General features: G+C 33.1%; 1 protein-coding gene across 4 annotated transcripts in view; it reads left to right on the top strand.

The window, feature by feature from the left end:
- Positions 1-16,665, top strand: part of LOC126979715 (transcription factor EC) — a 131,463-nt gene that overhangs the window by 51,026 nt on the left and 63,772 nt on the right. Inside the window, exon 1 of one of the 4 annotated variants that reach the window (XM_050829193.1) lies at positions 8,255-8,527. The exons of 2 other annotated variants lie outside the window; for them this stretch is intronic. The gene's annotated coding sequence lies outside the window, so the exon portion shown is untranslated. Of the gene's footprint in view, positions 1-8,254; positions 8,535-16,665 lie in introns of those variants that run through there. One more of the 4 variants, XM_050829191.1, reaches the window with a different exon arrangement.

The raw sequence follows: 16,665 nt of genomic DNA, 5'->3' as shown, positions 1-16,665 counted from the left end.
AATAATTCTTCACAGGTTCTACGCAGGCCAATTTGTATAAAATTTGATTGAGTAGGCTACATAATTTTGTTATAATTTGATTTAAAAGACGGGTCTGGGAGTTTCTTATCAGTTCTTCTCCTCATGTCAAAGCCCCTTTACTAAAGAATCTAGCTTCATGATGTTTATAGCTTCATGATTGTTGCAATATGTTATGTTACTGTCATTCCGAATGGATAGTAAATGTATTTCTGTTCTAATCTATTAATATCTCCATTCAGGTATCATATCAAATCGGAAATGTAAAATTTTCATTTTCAGTTTCATTCGTTTTACGAAATATTAATAGATACAATCTATGCAGAGTGATGCAACAAACATACTCGAACCCTTAAACTTACTTGAGTACTTAAATATGACAGTAATCACGACCGTCATGTTCACGAAGTATCCTCACACAAACAATGAATTCAAGCTCTAAATTAAGTAGTCGTAGAACTATTTATATGGTAGTTTACGCACTAGATCCGGCTTCCGTCATCCGATTTCTTTCCGTGAACCGTTAGAAATAGTTCTACACCGGACCACAGTAGACATATGTATCAGTACGGAAACTAAGCCTTGTTGATAAAATACTTACCTATATGTGCGTACACTCCATTGAAGCAATAGGGTTGTCTGGTTATTTTTCTAACGGACTTTAAAAAAGGAGTTTTGGAACGAAGTTCCTCATGGGGCGTTGCAGAGCGTAAAAAAGTAGAAAGCGTAAGATTTTTATGTATAGTGTATGTATGATAGCTATACAGTGTATAATGTAATATTATAGTCTACATGATCACTAATATGTAATATTTTTAAACAACATCTTATTGAATGTTTTTTGTAAACATTGACGGGGAGCTTTGAAATATAAGTTTTTAAACTTTGTCCGTTGAAGTTTCACAATTATTGTTTTCGTGAGTGTCAATAACGAATATGACATCTATTTTGAGATCCGATGTGGCGGATGTCACTCTTACAATAAAATCAAATTGGGTATCATTTTCGAGATTTTCAGGAGTGTCGAGATTTTCGGGAGTGGAATTACAAATATGACACCCATTTCAAGATCCAAGATGGCGGATGTGACATTTTCAATAAAATCAATATGGGTATAATTTTTGAGATTTTCGGTAGTGTCGGTGATCACACAATTTTATTTCAGTCTTCGTGTTTTTTAAGTCCAGCATTATCGGCTTCAACATTAATCATGAAAACAATACCCATGATAAAAAAGTTGATAATTTCATGTAGCTCCAATTTGGATTTATATTTTGACAGCACTATCAGTTTCAACATCCTCAAAAACTATAAAAGCGCCTACATCACGAAAAATTTGTCAATTTCAGGCGGCCGCCATCTTGGATTAACATTTTCGACAGCACTACCTATTTCGGCACTATCAATTTGAGCACACTCAAAAACCATGAAAACGACGACACCCATGATGCAAAAATTTTCAATTTCATGCAACCACCATCTTGGAATTACATTCTGACATCACTTTCTATTTCAGCACCCTCAAAAACCATGAAAACCACACGCGTGACGAAAAACTTAATAATTTTTTGCAGCCGCCTTCTTGAATTTTAATTTTGGCAGCACTAGCTGGTATGTGTTTCAACACTCGAAAACCGTGACAAAAACACATGTAGGTAAGTATTTTTGTCCAAAATAAATAAATATAAAAAGTATCGTAGAAAACCATTAAACCACACCCATTAAAAAAATGATAATAAATATTGCAGCCGCCATCTTAGTGTATTTTGTGAATTATGTTCACGAATTTATTATAATCGATTTCACCGTCTTATAATTCGAATACCCACTAATTATAATAATAATATAACAATAAATCATTCTTATATACTAAACTACTTTATAGTTTAAAAAACGAAAACTGGAGCTTTGATGGAGCCGAGTTCAAATAGCCGTATACCACACAATACGCTGGCATTTTTAAAAAGATCGCGGAAACAAATAACAACGTGACACTTGACTCGTATTGACCGCGAAAACTGCTTAGGGGCCTCGTCGATGCGCATGTTTGTGTGAGTGTGTCATTTCGAACGTTTGTAGGGAGTTTCCGCATTGGTACATGTGACCGGACTGTATTTTCACGGGTACGGATCGGATTCGGATCGGACGTAGTGCGTAAGCGCTCTAAATGTTGATGCATCCAATATAGGATAATTCATATTTGTACAGTTTATTTTTTAACTAATTTTTATTTATGAAATATTTGATGTTTAAAACGCTTTTAACTTTGACCACGATTCATATATTGTATGCAGTTCCTTACAACCTATATAGGTTTAAATTAGTGGCCGATCAGTTTCTTGTATATTCTTCACACGAACTCTACTTTTTCCGAACATATGGACGATTTAGTAGCTACCCAATTTAAAAGAAATATTTATACGGGCGATTTAATAGCGTTTAGTTTAAGGCTAATTGAATAAAGATTTCACTTTACGTGGTGTTACCTTGATATGTGAGATACATTCAGAAAAAACGCTTACACCTTCCTTAAAGGCTGGCACCACTCCTGTGACTCCTCTTGTATTGCAGGAGAATGTGGGCGAATTCAACTTCACGTGATCCGTACGCACGTTTGTCCCCCTTCCTTCATGAAATAAGTAATGACTCAACTGACTGAAATCGCGTTAAGGACAGTTCAGGCGTTTTAATTTTTACTATTTCGGCAAAGCATCTCTTGACCCCTCACTACTTCCCATTACGTGAATAATTGCCCGTTTGCCTCCCATTTTATGAAAAATAAAACCCTGTCTAGACACTGTCGTTCTTACGGAATGTATGAATTACAACAATAATTATCACGTCTTGATCATCAATTTATGAGTAGTATATCATTTGTTATTGATGCGTTTTATTATGTTATTATTTCCTGATGTTAATATGATCAATATAACGATCCTCAAGTAATTTTCCTCTGATTGATAAATAAATAAATAAATATATAAATAAATTCTTTATTTTGCTAGAAAACATGTAACAATGGGTGTAAGTAGTTTTAATGTATCAATGTTATCGGCCATTTCTGGCATGCAAAATTATTATTAACAAAATTCTAGTTATTATTATAATTGATTAACAAACTCTATATTTTAAGCACTTAGGTTAATTTAAATTATAATTATTATTTTAAATGTCATTATTTAAAGACTAGAATTAATATATATTTTAAAGTCAATTTAATTTAACCTAATGTGTCAACATTTCATTTATGGAATAAAAACATTTATCTATAAGCCATGTAAAAAGATCCTTTTTAAATCGTTGGACGGGTAATACGCGTAAGCTTGGAGGGAGTTTATTAAATATTTTTATACACATGACATAGCTACATTTTCCGTAGGATGCATTATGAAATTTGTGTGCAATCACCAGTCTGTCACCGTTTCTTGTATTTCTCGGATAAATATCTCTTGCTTTTGTAAATAAATGGTCATGTTGTTTGACAAAGATACATATTTCGTATATATACATACAGGGAAATGGAAGAATACGTAATTCTTTAAACAGTGGTTCACACGAATCTAAGTAAAAAGCTCCTGTCATAGCTCTTAAGCATCTCTTTTGGGCCATGAAAGCCGTATTAGCCTCGCTAGAGTTTCCCCACAAGATTAGTCCATATCGAAGTACTGATGCGACATAACCATGATAAGCTGCCAGGACTGTACTTTGTAAAGCCGTTTTACGCAATCTATATAACACATAAACATATCTATCAATTTTTTGGCATACCATGTCTACATGCTCTTTCCATTTTAGATTTTTATCTAGAAGTACTCCTAAAAATTGAACATGCAAAGCTTCTTCTATTTGGGTATTTGTATAATTTATCTTAAGGCTATAGTTATTAGAGCGGTTACTTAAACTAAATTGCATAAATGAGGTTTTTTTAATATTAACTTGAAGATTATTATCCTCTAGCCAATTTACCACTGTATTAATTTCATTATTAATTTCACTTTCATAAATATCAATCTCATTTTTATTATTACATGTCATAATTATTGATATATCATCGGCAAATAAATAACAGTCATTTTTTGTCACACTAGGCAGGTCATTAATATAAATTAAAAATAATAATGTTCCAAGGACGCTTCCTTGCGGAACACCAAATCTATTTAATTTAAAGTTTGATTGTTGGGCAATTATGGTAGCCTTTTCGTCGATAGAATTGATCTCCACACATTGCTTACGGTCTTTTAAGTAGGACTCCATCCAGTTAAGAGCTGGTCCTCTAACGCCATTTTGCTCCAACTTATCCAACAAGATGGTGTGTGATACGAAGTCAAAAGCCTTGCTCATATCAAAAAATATTACACACGTTGGTTTTTTTGAATCTATATTTTCTGCTATTTTGTTAACCAGTTTAAATGCAGCTAATGTTGTCGACTTGTTTTTTTGAAAGCCAAATTGTTGCTTGTTTATTATATTATTTTTTGTAAAAAAAATTGTTAAACGACCATACATTGCTTTCTCAAAGACTTTTGAAAAAATAGATACGAGTGCGATTGGGCGGTAGTTATTAAGTTGTTTTTTATCGTCTTTTTTATGTAGTGGCTTGACCACCGATAATTTTAGTGCGTCTGGGAATTCACCAGTTTCAAACGACAAATTGATTAGGTATGTTATAACTGGTACTAGTTCATCTTTGCATATTTTAATAATTTTTGTGAGAATTTCATCATAGCCTACTGCTTTAGTATTCCTCAACAATTGTATTATTTTTAATGTTTCGTTTTCCGTTACTGGATTGAGAAAAATACTACTTCCAGTTTTATTTTGATTTATACAAGGTTTCAACTTTCGCTTTGTCAGACATTTATCACTGCTGTTAGTCAAATTTATCCAATAATCATTAAAACTGTTTGCTATATCTTTAGTATTATTAATCTCATTATTATTTACTATAACTGATTCTATACAAGTGTCACTATTGTTACTTTTTGTTTCATCTTAATAATTCTCCACGTCGCATAGCATATGTTTTTACTGTTTGCTACATAATGGGTATTACTCAATTTTTTTGATGTGGCAATACAATATTTAAGTGTTCTTGCATATTTCAAATAATTATTCTTATTGCTATCGTCTTTTTTTCTACATTTTCTATATCTTAATACTCTTTTTATTTTACAGCTTATTCGAATACCTTTAGTTATCCATTTGGGCTTTCCATTGGATTCCATATTTTTAATTTTTATTCTCGGAAAACAAAGTCTATATAATAGAGTTACTAAGGAATGAAATTTGCTAAAAGCGTTATTGAAATTTTTTTCTTCATAGACTTCATTGAACGACAAGCTTTTTAGGTAATTTTTGAATATCTCAATATTATAATTACTATAATTACGTTTGTACATAAACATAGATATTTTATTTTTAATGTTAACACTTTCGAAACTTAGAATTCGTGCTGTGTTATGGTCAGAAATATCGTAATTATGTAAAGAACCTATAGCGCCATCAATATTACTTATTATATGATCAATGCATGTGCTATTTCTCGTTGGTAGATTAATGTGTAATCTAAAGTTAAAGTTTTGCACGATTTGCTTTAACTGTTGAGAGATTTTATTACAATTCAGTGTATTAATATTAAAATCTCCTGATATAATAATTTTTTTATTCTTTTTACAGTATTTCTGAAGCACGGTTCTTATTTTTTCAAAAAATATACTTACATCAGAATCAGGTGTCCTGTAGATACAAATGATAAACAAATTTTTGTCCACTATGTCTATCCCACAACATTCAAATGCTTTCGGTTCACACAAAGTATGTAGGTATTCTAAATTTTTTGATCCTATCCCTTGTGATGTTAATATACAAACACCACCCCTTCTTTTTATTCTACTGTAATTTGATGCTAACAGATACCCATTTAGTTTTATATTACTTTCATGCCCTTTTGGAATGAATGTTTCCGTGAAGCATAGTATGTCAATTTTATCTGTATTTTGCAGATCTTCAACCATGATTTCTATTAAGTCTTTCTTTGCTAGAAAGCCAGCAACATTTTGGTGAAGAACTTTACAAGTGCATGTTGAATTATTAATTTTTGGCACGAAAAAACAGTTTTTCCCCATTTTTGCTGTCATCAACTTTATTTGGTTTAAAATAAAAAGGAATTGTTCCCTTCTTTGGTGCATCCTGAGATGAATTTAAAGTTTGATCATTTTTTGAAGTTACGCCATGAGTCACTTTCTTAAAATAATATGGTATCGTTCCTTTTAGTGTGGAACGATTTATGTGTCTTTGTTTTTTGAAATTCAAAAACCTTTTATTGTAGTCTATTTGGTCAATTACGAGATTTATTTTATGGCATATATTATAATACGGCGTGTTATTTCGATAAATGTTTTCATCGAGATTAAGAAACGTACAATTAGGAAACTTGTTACATATCAATCGCAACATGTCATTAAGTTTCAGTTCATTCAAATGCCTACTGAAAGTCACACTAGTTACAATAATATGGACTTGTGGTAGAGAATTTATTTTTGTATATAAGTCAGATGATATTTTAATTGGATCACAGTCATTTTCACCTACAGTTAATATTAATTTGTCGTTACAGGAAAAATCATACAACTCACAAGATTTGAGGATGTCCCCTGTCGTTGCATCGGGTTTGATGAACGCTTCAATTGTATATTTTTCATACGGATTAGTTCTTCTCGACTGAATGAGCGCTGAGGATAAATTTTTAGATTGTTGACTTCCTATAATGTAAATTTTTCTTCCTGATTTTCTTTGAATATTGGTACTTTTTTGAGCGAGTTTTTTATTAAATTCAGAATTTAGTGGTACTGCTGGTGCATTTTCTAAATTAATTGGTATTTGTTCTATTGCTTTATGAGATATTATATTGTTCTGTATAGAGGATTTTACTGACGGTGTGCGTTTAGATTTCTTTGTTTTTGTTCGTAGCGGTGTGGAGTTGATTGAAGAATTACCGTCGCTTAGCAATGTTTTAAGTAATTTTATTTGTTTTTCATTTTTTCATTTCGTCATTGATGTCGATATTATTTTGGCTGTCTATTCAAGCAAATGCCGGATGATATTATGCTAAAGGATTGTTTACGTCATCAAATACCTGTCCATTTTGGGTAACACCACAATCGTAAATTGTCACAAACATGTTTTCTCTTTACGTTCAACATTTATATATTGTTGCTTAATATATGTTATGCACAATATGTATGAGTTAAAATCAATTGTGAAATTGAGGATAATTTAAGGTTGTTTATTGTTTGTTGTGTGTTGTAAACTTATTAAAAAGTAAACACGTTTATGACTATATTTATGATTTAGACCCAAATTTAAATTTTGCAAAATTTACTACACCTATGCTACCTTTTAATGCATTCAAAATGTTTAAATGTCAGTTACGATGTAAAAATCCAAAAGTCAAAAATGTGATTAAAAGAGAGATAAAAATCCACAAAAATTAATCTCAAAAAGGATTTGTCTTGGTCGCCGCGATGTGAGTCTTTTGTTTGCGTCTAATGGATTTAACCGCCAAAATAGGCCTCTTGGACTGTTATAAATTGCAAGTAGGAATGCGTCCATAACTTAATTTATGGCTATATCCAAAAATCATTTAAACCCGAGACTGTAAGTTGCAAGACTGGATCTAGAGCAGATGTGATTGTACAAATATCGTGGTGCTTGATTGAATGCAGAAGTAAGGAAGAAACACAAAGCCCAAGGATCAGACTGAAGGATTGGAATCGCCCAAGCGATCATCCTTAAAAGGATGCAAAAAGTATTTTGCAGCTGCAAGTAATCTATTAGGTTAAAGTATGAATACTTTATTGTAGCGATCTTGGACTTTAAAAGCAAATACACAGAAGTTTATAAAAACTTTCGAGGTTCACTGCTACTGAAAAATTATACGCAACGGTTGGACCTAGAGAGTTATGAATAGAGTTATTGTAGCTCGTCGGCAGAAACAGGGTACTGCTGCAGAACGCCAAACAAAGAAAAGTAGGGTCAGGGTGGACCCTGTTTCGCTGCCATACGACACATGACGAAGTTTGCTTCGCTGACGGCTATCATCCAGTAGTGGAGAGGAACATGAAGGAAGAGAAATATACATTTAGTGTCGATAAATATCTTGGTATAATCTTAAATCTATTTGGCATGGAAGATTATCGTAACGCTTACGTTAGTCTCGGGGGAAGGAAAACACCCGCAGGTTACGAGTGTTGTTAATTTCAGCGGCATTTACCTGTTCGACGGACATGCGCAGGCGCCGCCTTCACGCGTATCATGTAATCAAAGGCTTAACCGTCAGTGTCATTCAGAACCGCGTCGCGAGTGGTCGACGCCGCAACAATCGCTAATAAAACAAGCGTTGTTGGTAAATAGCCGGTGACAATTTGATATCAATTGAACTACGTGTGTGCTAGTTTGTGCTAGATAGTTTGTACATTGGATTACTCAACGGCGCGGCCGCAGCGTTCCGGTACATGGTATAATTTGGCACGCTCGCTCATTGTTTATTTTGATGCCGACCGATCTGTGTACTTTATCGATAACGATACCTTCGACACGTGTGCCACACCGCCAGCCAGCGAGGAATTCGCGTATAAACAAAACCCATCACTTTTTAGAAATTTGCGCCCCGTAATTAGTTTGATTGTACTGTACAGATCATTCAACGAAATGCTGCCACGATAATGGGAGTCAAGTGTTCAAGTGGCAGTTGTGACTGTCGCCTATGCGCCCGGCGTAGAGTCGAGAATCGTTCAATTATACTAAAGTAGCAAGCTACAGATGTTTAATAGGGCCGTATGTAATACGTTGATTAACTTGATATGTAGCGTACATACATACATACATACTACTACACGATCGTGGCGAGTGTCAATGAATCATTTTATTGCACTGCTTGAGGTAGTGGGTCAAAGTCAACTCCTGAGGCTTGGGCTTATTGCAATTTGAAAGTTTTTACCAGTGGCGTAGTTATATTGAGTTAGACCATTTAGTTGTTGCTCATTGATGGCGATTTGTATATGAAAATATTGATCTAACGATCTAACATTTATGGATTGTTTACAGATAATTTTAGTACGTGCCAAATTAGGATTTCTCAGTAAACAAATTTTGCACCTACTCAGAAATACCATTCATAGTTTAGAGTAAGAATTGTTTAATATAAAATCTTACACAGAATGAAATTTAAAAAAATGGGTAAAACAATTTAGATGAAGGTTGCAAGGGGAAAAGTTGTTGACTCAAATACGTAAACAAATATGAAGATACGACATCTGAACACCTTATAGGTTGAATTTTATACATAGAAATATGTAAAACATCTAATGTTTACATATTTCTTTATCTTATATTTATTTAACGATGTATTCTTTTACATATTTAGGCAAATTATATTATTATGGTTTTTGTTCAACCGATTTGAAAAATATTTACTGTACGGAGTGGGCTTCTTTGCGCAGGGTAGGTGGGCATATTAAAAGGGGCGCTTTTTTCCGCTTGAAGCAGTAAAGTGCAAGCATTATTATGTTTCCGTTTGAAGGGTAGCTGATGAAATTACTGGGCTAATGATACAATTTGTGAATCGAGGTTCAATAGACAAAATTGTATCGTGACCCACCTTAATGTCATATTCCTACATCCATAAGGAACAAGGAGATCGAAATTAGCTTAAACATACATTTCCTAAGTAACTGTTATCATTTTATTAGACACTGACAGTCCACCAATATTACCATATTTTTCGTGCAAATATAAACTGAACTGTTTATATTATTTTAAAATAATTATTAGCAAAGTGGGTCATTCAGCAATTGTGTCGATGATTATATTACTATACCGCTCAGAATTTTGGTTTCTGAAGAAGAATTCTGAGCGTCACTTTATTTTAATGGACAGGGTGTCACTTACCATCAGGTGGATGTCTGCTCGTTTCGTCACTTTTTCTCATAAAAAAGGTCTAGCTTGGATCATCTTTGGGAAACGCATTTTACGAATAAAATGTTTTATGTAATAGTTTTTGAAGAAAGTAACACAGATTCGCTACCAGCTATGTGAAAGAATTGGGCTGAATCTTTTATATTTGGTGAATTAAGCCACATTGCATTGAGCAATTATTTCAGCTTCATTACAATTTTAATGATTATAATGAGTGTTTGTTATCGCGCGGCAAATAACCGGTTCGTTTTGTATCATTTATGTTTAATTGTTTTTTTTATGTCACCTCTTTTCCCGAATGAGGTTTTGTACAACGTAATTATATTGTGTTGAATCTTAATATACCTATGTTATTTTCGTTGCCATTGTTTTATCACTAAATTCTTAAAAGACTTGATTTTCATGAAATTTTGTGTGCGTGTTGGTGTCTAGTTTTTGTAGTTGATTGATTTTAAACGAAAAATTATATTTTCTTTCTCATCAAGGATTTTCCGCATCAGGCTGCTCTCAATAACCCATCACTAGTATAAGATTATTTAGAATCTCGATTTGATATCCGACATCCTTAATCTGCATTTCAATATGTCAATCCTAATCTTCTAGTTAAAAAATATAGATAAATACTTATCTGAATCATACAAATACCAAGGTAAAATAAAAAAAATTGCTGAAACGGTCCATAGATCGGCTTTTATTAGCAGCAGGGCTGTCCAATATACTAGCGTTAAATGGAATATTCCTAGATAGTTTTGTGTTGTTATTTATTCCTGCAAGTGTTCGACAACATCTCCGGTTTGAAGTTAGGTTTTGTATTTATTTTAAATAAATACATTATTCTTATTCTAATCTTCTTGTTTTTCCTTGGTCCCTTATAGTTCAATAATTTTGTATTGTTATTATTAAATGGCCGACGTCGTCTTCACTGCTTTGTGCATTGATGAATTTTATTGTATTTTCCTGTTGTTCACTTAATGTTTCTTAGTTTTATCAGTATTGTATTGTACATAGTATCTCCAGCTTCGTATTTTTCTTCGTTGCTTTTTAAATATTCCTCATTCATGTTGTAATGTTGTAGCATATAGTTTTTATTTGTTGTTAGAGACAAATCTACATGTTAGCTAGATTTATTATGCATTTCTGGTGTAGATATAAATAAAACAATTCGTGTATTTAAAGTTTATAATGTATGATTTCAAAAATATTGGTTTCCGAAACATACGTAGATAGGCATTACGTGACCTTTTTAGTCGCCTGAAAGCCGTACAGAGGAGATTTACTTCAATGTTTAACGACAAATTACTCGTCATTTTTATAGAGTTCATTGGAAAACACATCTTGGCTGTCATTGTGTCTATAATTTGGAAACTTTTGTATAGTTTATGAACGTTCTAGATTGTTTTGGCCGTCTCTTGTTAAATTCATGTTCATCTCATGTTAAAACCAATAGTTAAACCAACTCAAATGTAGGTATCGTAAAGTTTTGAAATTGATATAATAGTATTTTGTTTAATGTTTGTTCGCTCATCAGCTTCAATGATATTTGGTTCTTAGTTCCAGTGCTTCAGTAAAACATTTTTTTGTAATAACTCTATTTATTGAGTGTTTAATATTAATTCCAAAATATGCCGTTTTATATCAACGTTTAATAAAATAGTATTATACACTTCCTATGGGTGGTTTCTACATTTTGTTTTTTTTTGCCGGGACTGTCCGGTTTGACAACCTTCAAATGGAACTTCGAAATTCTTGGAACGGCAACAGGCAAGATGTGCATTCGCCTGAACGATTCGCGTTGCCAAGCTCGTTATCGATCGCTTAGTGCGGAGGCACGCCCGACAAATATTATTAAGTGTAGTAAATCGTAAATGCGACCTTGGTTTGTGGTTTTATAAATACGCATTACATTAGACGCACAATGACGGACAGAATCATATTATTTACGGTTAAGAGATTTGGAAGGTATTGTTTCTGAATACAACTTGTGACAATATGCCCTAGTTATGGCTTAGGTGTTTTATTTTGCTTTATTTTCTTCTTTATTAAAGAGAAGATCGTAAGCATGTAAATCTATTGCATACATTGTTGGAAAAGCAGCTCCCGGTACATCGTAATCCTTACGCCTTTTTTTTTTCTTTATGGAATAGGAGGACAAACGAGCGTACGGGTCACCTGGTGTTAAGTGATCACCGCCGCCCAAACTCTCTTGCAACACCAGAGGAATCACAGGAGCGTTGCCGGCCTTTAAGGAAGGTGTACGCGCTTTTCTTGAAGGTACCCATGTCGTATCGTCCCGGAAACACCGCACAAGGAAGCTCATTCCACAGCTTTGTAGTGCGAGGAAGAAAGCTCCTTGAGCCCCAGTGCGGTTCACTGTGGAGGACCGCCACACATCCAGATGGTGGGGATGATATCGTAACTTGTGGCGTGTCGTGCGATGGTGAAGGCCTTATATCCTAATGTAAGGCCAAAGTTATATTAAAAATTCCAAATGCAAACATACATACAGGCGATGCTAATATAAAGTGTAACATAATAAAAGTACAATAAACTAATCGAAACTGCTCAGATTGTCACTCTCAAGTCATATGCAATTATTGAGATAGAGCAGGTTATCAACTGTAATATGGATAGATCCTGTCGATATCATCATACATAATGCGTTATTCGGATGGTTGGCTATGCGCGGTCGTGTCCCGAGAGGTGCGTTATTACGGTAAACCGATCGCTACCATATTTCACAGAGATTGGCTGAAATATTGCCTAAAATATTTGGAGGCCATATAGAGATTTTTATGTACATATATGTAGGTAGGTACTATGTGATTATTGTCAGTATATTCCCTTACACAATCTTATATATAAAATTCTCGTGTCACAATGTTCGTTCCCGTACTCCTCCGAAACGGCTTGACCGATTCACATGAAATTTTGTGAGCATATTGAGTAGGTCTGAGAATCGGCCAACATATATTTTTCATCCCCCTAAGTGTTAAGGGTGGTCCAAACGAATTTTATTTTTTTATTTTTTTGACATTTTTTTTATATTTGTTTGATTATGAGTCAGCATTAAAAAATACATACAACTTCAAATTTTCACCCATCTACGATCAACAGTTACTTTTGTATCGCGATTTTAATATCTGCAATACAACGTTTGCTGGGTCAGCTAGTAACTATATAATACATTTATATAAAGTATCTTACTATGCCACTAAACAGTCAATTGAACGTGCTTCCTACTTGAATATATTTCGAGAATATAGAGGAGCCCGTATTAAGGTATGTGTGCTAAGGTTATATTATATTAAGCATTACTTTTTAATCAGTAATTGATGAATATTGATACAAATGCGGGCGCACTGTCGTGAATCAATTGTGCACTGGGACACAGTCACGACATCGAACAAAAACACTACAGAATAAATTATAGTTGTATCTGTCAAGATCTGTTTGCGCTTTACAATAATTTTCAGCGTTTACTATTGATAAGCGGGCTATTTCTGTATGAGTCGGTGCAAAAAATACAATTACAGCTTTAAAAAAAAGTCAAAATATATACAGAAGGTGAACAGTAAATGACTGGAGGAAATTAGTTCAACCAGGTAATTAACTGTCGTAAAATATTTAAGTACCAACAGTTGTGTATCCGCTCTGTATTTGTCGGCATATTATAGTTTGTTAGCTCTCATTAGCATTATTGAGCCTGTTTCCACTTTTTAGTTATGAACTATTAGGCAAGGAGAGCAATGGGGTTGGCTGCAAAATAATCGCTGCATTCAAATATTATTGGAATCATCATCTAGCGTGCTTCACTCTGCGCTAGATGATGATTCCAAATCTAGGCACGGACTTAAGAGTGATAGTAGTCGTTGCACCTCTTAAGGAAATAGCTACGTTAGCTGCCCGCTAATAAGACTCGTTTTAAATAGTACTCAGTTTGTATCTGCGTTTAATTAATAATATCAATATATTATGTATTATTTTATATCAATATAAATTAGTTAGGATTGGCGTCTACTCAGTTGTCTACTTGCGTCTGTAAGGTGGAGGAACAATTTGACAAAGCGATGACAGAAGATAGAATTACCTTCTTACTGTGCCTATTTAGGTGTAAAGATTGTATTTTTATTGAAAAGTTTTTTAAGCGCGGAGTGACACGTCTGATTAGGTACGTACAAAAACCCACGGGCGTGCGGAGGTAGATAAGCGGGCTAGTGTGCGCACGCGTGCCGCTTTTGCACAATAGTACATTGTATTTCCAAGTCAGCGTGAATCTGTTTTTGTTTAAATACATATTTTGTTCTACTGCTTGTGTGATGATAACAATGTCCTTAGAAGAGGAAATTATAATAAATTTCAATGAAGTTGATGTCCACGACATTTCAATGCCATCATTGAGCCCATTGGTACTATTTAGTATAATATGTACGTGTTCATTTTTGCCGCCAAGCAGTAAGTGTGCAAATATTATTGTGTTTCAGTTTGATGGGATCTGTAGTCTTAACGCGACGAGCTCAATCGCGGTGCCATTCATAATTCTGGTTTTCCAACATTCTTTCCGGCACTGTGTTGTACTACGTAGGGATCACTTACCATGTGGTAAAAATCTTGCTTGTCTCGTCCTTTCTTATCATAAGGGTAACTGCAGTAGTCAGTAATATTATTAGTATTCTTCTGATTTCTTCTCTCATCTACTGTCAATATAGAGCCAAAGAAACTTCTAGTCTAAGTCTTTGAGAAATGCCTTCTACTGTCTTTGTCTCTCTCCCAGTGCAGCTTGTACTGCTCTAGTTTCGTAGTTGCTTTTTTTTTGGAGGTTGACAAACTTGACAAACACTTATCAGGATTCTATCCGAGTGTTTTCTGCAGATTTCACAGCTAGTTTGTGAGCTGCTTCTTGCTAAGATTACGTATACTTAATAATTAAATCTAACTGGGTTTTACAAAACCTAGGTCTATTATTATTGATCTAGGAGGTTAAATCTCGATGAAAACTTCAAATTAGAATGCAAAATATCATTTAGATAAATACATTATACTTTGTGAACTTCGAATATTCATTGTATAATTTACCTTAAATTTTAAGGGCTACTTTTTGAGAAGAAATGGCTAGAAACTTTTTAAATAATATTTACAGGTTTAGTTAGTATTATACACAATGCCTATACAATCTATGAAAAGGGGTTGAACACATACACTCAAACTTGCGACTTAATTGGGAAGTAAAAAAAAGTTATGTCAATAAACTCATATGGGCGATAGTAGATAACTGACAGCTGTGGACTCGAATCCCAATATAATCTATTTCAAAATGGTTCTGCGATGAATAAACTAAAACAAACGCTCAGTTGTATCAACTAAATAATAATTTCATTAATATTGCACTGATAAAATGTGACGTAATCATTGCTATCGTATCCGCCAAATTCCTTTTTTGTATCGTTTAAATACGGAGAAAATATATTGGAAACAAGTAGATAATATTATTTTCAATTGACGTCATCCTTTTAATTTAACTTTATTTCACACACACATATATATATATATATGTATGTATATATATAAATATTATGAATTATAAATCTGAAACTTCATTATTTTAATGTAACTACGTTAAATTTACCTGGATAAAGTGATGTGTCTAAAATTGTTATAATTAGAATATGCTGAATTTGTTTTCTATGTAAATTAATATTCATTTTATGGAATAAATTAATCTATACTTTTATGCCTGCTATAAAAAAAAGAAAAAAAATAATAAATTTCTTCTTCTGTCAAGCCCGAGGCATGTTTCTTCCGGATGTGTGATACATTTATAAATATCTACCAAGTGATTCTTAATAAATATATTTGAATTTAATGGTTTTAAAGTTGGTGGAAGAGTTAGAAAATCAATGCGTAATAGAAAATAGCTATTTAGTAAGTAGTGGGTAATTAATTATAGTCACAAAAGCTTAGACATTAGTAATGACTCTACAATGTCATAGGATATAACACATTCATTTTACATACATTTTATCCATAATAATTCATTTTATTATTTTTATTCAAGTATTACAAGACTTTTTCATACATATTTAAATGTCATTCTATATTAAAAATACTGTTCATTTATTTTGTGTTTATTAATTATTTGTGGATAAGTCAGGATCAGTTCAGATTCAAATATTTTTATTTAAAATAGGATTTGAAATCGCTAATTGAACGTTTAAAACTAGCACTCATTCGAAAATGTATGCCTCAAACCTGAGACGAACGAAAGCAAGAAACTCATTCGGCTTCTTTTTTTAAAGAAAAATCGCCACAATATAAATTATATAAGATATAATAGTTAATATGTTTTTTTTAAATAATAACAATTTGAAGTTAAGTAGGATCGCAGGTTATGTATTTTTTTCTAATTTCACGCAGTAATGGCAATGATATTTAAAGGTATAGATAACATTCGGTATTTATGATACACTAACGCACACATGAATAATTTAACATTGCAATAGCACACTACATTACGATTACACCTCAAAGAAGGATAGTAAATACAATTATCGCAAGCGAAAAAGAGATAAATCTAATTTGCTAATTGCTTCGTATTTGAATAGATAAATACAGAATCATCCATCAGATATAATTTTTTACCGTAAACCGTGATTTATGCCTAAAATACGATTCATT

This window comes from Leptidea sinapis, chromosome 4 (assembly GCF_905404315.1).
Source record: "Leptidea sinapis chromosome 4, ilLepSina1.1, whole genome shotgun sequence".
Lineage (NCBI taxonomy): Eukaryota > Metazoa > Arthropoda > Insecta > Lepidoptera > Pieridae > Leptidea > Leptidea sinapis.
The sequence above is the reverse complement of the archived record's forward strand: the minus strand, read 5'-3'. Positions and strand labels throughout refer to the sequence as shown.